Source organism: Arachis stenosperma, chromosome 9, assembly GCF_014773155.1.
Source record: "Arachis stenosperma cultivar V10309 chromosome 9, arast.V10309.gnm1.PFL2, whole genome shotgun sequence".
NCBI classification, from domain to species: Eukaryota; Viridiplantae; Streptophyta; class Magnoliopsida; order Fabales; family Fabaceae; genus Arachis; species Arachis stenosperma.
Genome location: NC_080385.1, coordinates 64,173,880 through 64,178,940, shown reverse-complemented (window position 1 = coordinate 64,178,940; position 5,061 = coordinate 64,173,880).

Sequence of the window (5,061 nt, the reverse complement as noted above, 5' to 3'; positions counted from 1 at the left end):
GTGAGATTGAGCAGAAAATCAGATTACTGATAACAAAAAAATTTTGTTTATCATTCAAAATCTGCTCATAAATCAAACATTTAGCATCATGAATAAATATGCTAAATAACATTGATATTTAGAGGCTTGATTAAAATGTTACAGGTTATGTCTCCCTTGGTAAAATAGCATACATTAAGGGGGAGTCATGTGACATTTAGAAAGGGAGAGAAATTCAAATACAAAGGGAGTATTCTTTACTCAATCTTTAAATTTCTTTCCATTTCAATTTTAATAATGTTTGTCATCAAGGGGGAGATTGATGAGTTTGGAAAACTCCAAATTAATTTGATGATGATCAAACATTATTAAAACAATTAATTACAAAATTATTAATTTGATTTTTAATCCACACTTATTAATTAATAATTTTGTTATATGCAGATTTCATCAATGGGCACAAATGAATGCATGAAGTCCAATTTGATTGACAAAAATAATCAGCCTTTGTGCAAAATATTAATATAAGTGGCTGATTTATTAAAATGATAATTGGGCCAAAAATTTAAGAAGCAAGCCCAATTAAAATCCTTGCAAGACCAACAAGGGTTAGGTCCAAAATTGAAAATAAAGAGAAAGCAAAAGATGAATGCTTCCCACGGACACCAACTCATTCCATGGTTGGAATTCAAATTTTGAATTAAATGGATTTAATGAATGCCTTGGAATATGGAAAGAGAAAATCTGATTTGATGGCATTTATTGAGTTGGGCACGTTACAAGGCAAAAACATGGGAATTTGATTTTAATTGATTATAATCTATATCACACATTACTTCCATTGCTTTTTTTCTTTCTACTCTCTTTTCTCTCTCTTTGCATACGGTCACCTCACTGTCAGAGAAGAAGATGGTAGAAGCAAGTAATTTGAAGAAGGAAGCAAAGGCTAGGCATGGGTAATGTAAACCTAACTCATTTTCATTTTCTTCTTTAATTACATTGCAAGTTTTTCTCTGTTCTCTCTCCTCTCTCTTTCGGTCTTGTCTAGCAGAAAAGGAGGGATGAAGCAAGCTATCAGTAAAAATCACAGAGAAGCTAGTTGCAAGGAAGAGGCCATTGTGATGATGGCGTTAGGAAAAAGAAAACATAAAGTATGTAGTGGCTGAGATTTTCACCAAATATGGTTAGATTTGGTGAGGTAATCTCGAGCTCTTCATGCTCAAAAAGGAAGAAGAAGATTCGGCCAGCAATGTGAGATTCTTGGAGGCATGGCTTGTCTCTGATTCTGCTCAACCACCACAGGAAGTAGCTAGAGTGGTGAAGTGATGGAAGAGGCAGAGATTGGAGCAGATGAAGCCATCATCATCATGAAGCATCAAGGGCCAGAAATCCATCTTGGAGAGGAAGCCAAGGATGGAGCGCTCAGATTGATGAAGAGTGATGACCAAGGAAGGACTAGAGGTATTTGCATGTTGGTTTTTGCATGAGTTACCTCTTCTCTCTCTATGGCCGAACCGGTTTTGTTTTGAAGGAAAGGAAGCTAAGCTCGGGTGTGTGTTTCAAACTGTGAAGGCTTCACTTCTCTATAAAAGAGGTGAACAGTCATGGTTTGATTCAAGGAGAAAATTTGAGAGTGCAAGGCACAGAATTCTCAGAGCTACCTGTGCTAACAGATTTCTCTTCTCCTTCAATGTATTCTGTTTTGTATTTTTCTATTTAATTTTGTCATGTCTTGAGTCTCATGGATAAAGGCAAACAGTGAAGTTTGTAAGAAAAAGCCATAGAGCGGAAAAAGGCAGAGAGTGCAAAATTAAAAGAAAAAGCCATAGATGTCTTAGAGTTCCTTTGTTCATCTATGTTGTGTTTCATGATTCTATGGGAATCCCCTTGTAAGTTGGGTTAGCACTTTACAATTTGTAATCTGGAAGATTATAGTGAAATTTCATCATGTTTGTGATGGAGACTGGATGTAGGCTGCACTGCACTTAGCAGCCGAACCAGGATATATCTGGGTGTAATATTTTCTCTCTCCTACTCCATTTCTGTTTCTACTGCACAGGAGGTAAAAATAAAAAATGTCTCGTGCCAAGTGACGAGACAAAATGAAAAAGTCTCGTGGCTAGGGACGAGATAAAAACAGAAAAGTCTCCTCTAAGTTCAGCAAGTGTTAGCAAGTGAAAAGGGGGCTAAGATTCAACCCCCCCTTCTCTTAGCCACTGAAACCATCAGAAAACTACTTAGACAGAAGGCAACTAGAGTTGTTAGTTAGCTAAATGCCTAAATGTTTTGCGTTTAATTAATTAATTAATTAATTATACTATTCAGTCATGCTTAAACGGATCCCACAAGCTTTTCCATGCATGAACAGAAAAAGAGTCCTTAGCTTGTTATATTGTAATGTATATATAAAATATAAATATGAACTTGGATAGAGAAACAAGAATTCAGAATTGTGAACATGCATAAATAACAAAACCTGTTATAGTTGTGAACTTAAGTAACAAAACAAAACATATTTTAGGCTAGCTAAGTAACAAGGATCAAATTCTTTGTAACAATCATTTGAAATTCTGTCTTAGACATTACATATGGACTATTTCACAGCTAGCAGTATGTCAAATTGCACAACCAGAATGAGCCCTACGACCTAGACTAGACCAGGAAGGGAAAAGAATATAATTCCATCTAGCTGTAAGTTTTCTTGATGAAGACTATTAAATTCCAATCTGCAAGCAGCATGCTGAATAAATGAACAGATACAGCAATATTTATCAAAACAACAAGAAAGGAAGAAAAAGGATCAATAAAAAATTAAAAATAAAAGTCGTAAACAATGCCAAAGTGGACACTTGTAGTTGAATTATATTACAAACATATCTCCATAAAATTACATAAAGGAATCTTATATCCATGAGATTCACATCCCTAAATAAAATTTAGAACTCTTTGCTCTGAGCCATACATTACTCTTTTCTTGGGAAGGGAATTACAAAAAGTATAAAGTAAAGAGAAATACAGTTAAGCTACTTGCATTGCTTGCATCTAGGGCAGTAGTTACAAATCAAAATTACATTTACCTTTAGAAAAATTTAAAACAAAATATATTACTGACACATACAGATACAAGTTATGTATCATCATGGCATTATTTCTCGTAATTATTTTACTTTACATGGTATTTTAATTACTACATATTTAAACTAAACGCATATAAGGAGCTTGTGATTTTGAAAAGCACAAGCACTTCTTCAGAAAAACTTTACCAAATCAAGCCTTAATGTCTTATTGGTTCTGCATCACTGGCAGACATAAAAAAAATTCCTGAAAACAAATAGGTATTCATGAAGACATGAACTGAGTCAAGTTTTTCCTGTTGAATATTTTAGGAAATAAACTTATTTAATTGCAATAATATCCTTGACAGCTTAGAACACTCGAAAGACCTCCACATCAATATGATATATAGTTGTGCAAGTGTATTCAAGTGAGACAGTGCAAACCAAATGCACCAATTCACAAAATTCAATATTAAAAGCACAAACAGTGGCAATCGGCAAGAATTAGTATCCAAATCCAGTAATAATAATCCAATAATTCAAGACAAAGACACCAGTAGCGCCAATTCTCAAAGCCTTTACGAAATTCAAAAAACAGGGAAGGAGGAAGAAAAAAGAGGTAATACCATCAGCAGACATAGCAAAAACTAACAAGTTTCTTGGAGTCTTGTGGTGCAAACGGTAGAGCTTTGAAGAAATTGAATTTTTGAGATTGCTCCCTGAATTTGAGAAACAAGAATTTGTTACTATTTATCCAAAGTAAATTACAACATATCAGCATGAAAGCCTTATGCATGGCACATATAATAAATTCAGCTGCAAAAAGTTAAATGGATAAAGCTAATACTACTAAGTACTCATTAATCAGCTTCAATATATTGGGTAGTAGCTATTAGATAGTTGATTAATTTTGAGGATTTTTGTTGCTTTCTGTCGGTGGAGAAATTAAATTAAAATAAAAATAATATAGGAATAACAATACATTATACATATACATATTGAAAATCATGTTACGGCTAATGCCCTTCATCATCAATTATTCGTCCCTTTAATTTTCTCTTAATATATATCTCATTAATCTTGGCATGAATTTCGTATATATTAGGAAAGGAAATGGATTAACCCATGAAAAAGAAATAAAAGAAAGATGAGAGAACTCAGAGAAGTGTGTTTATAAGGAAAAGAATCTTAAACCAAGGATTGAATTTTGGAAGTTAATTTTACAATTCGTGCAGGAACTTATGCAACATCCAAATGGTGCATTCCTGCTTCATTTCTACTAAGATTCAGTCAAATAAACCAAAACACAATGAAAACATAGGACCATGAACTCATGTTTGGTGATGATAACAATGGTCTCGACAAAAAATAGCTGCTTCTAAATTGACAAAAATGAAACAGTATTCAAATATATAAGTAACTTTAAATAATTTTAGCAAGAATTTAATTGTAAATTGTGCTCTATGCAGAGGATGAAAACTAACTTGAAGGTACAACCATTATGAGTGAACAGCAAATAATAATCAGGGGCACCCACAACTGCTAACTCAATACACTCCTCAAATGGAATCAAATCCTCAAAGTTACTAGTTGAAATTGCAAATGCCTCATGTTCAAATTTACTGGTACAGTGGTATGTGATGCCCAATAAACAGATTAGAATATCCATAAAACTCATCAATGAGAAGACACCAAAGAAGGCACATCAAAGAAGTTGGTGAATCTAATATATATAAAGGTCATAATATCCTCTTTGGTATGTGAAACAAACTATGGATATAGATTCTAATTAACAAATGGTAATTAATTGAAAGTAACAAGAGTATTGTATATTGTTATAGCTAAAATAAAAATAAAGATATGAGCTAGATTCCATGTGCATTGAAAAATTATTGTTGATCAGAAGCAAAATAAAGCATACTCCAATGTAATCACGTCATTAGTTTAACAGTTTTACATTACTCATATGTTCCAACACATGAACATAGGACACGATAGCTCAAATGGATCTATAGTCACTACCATC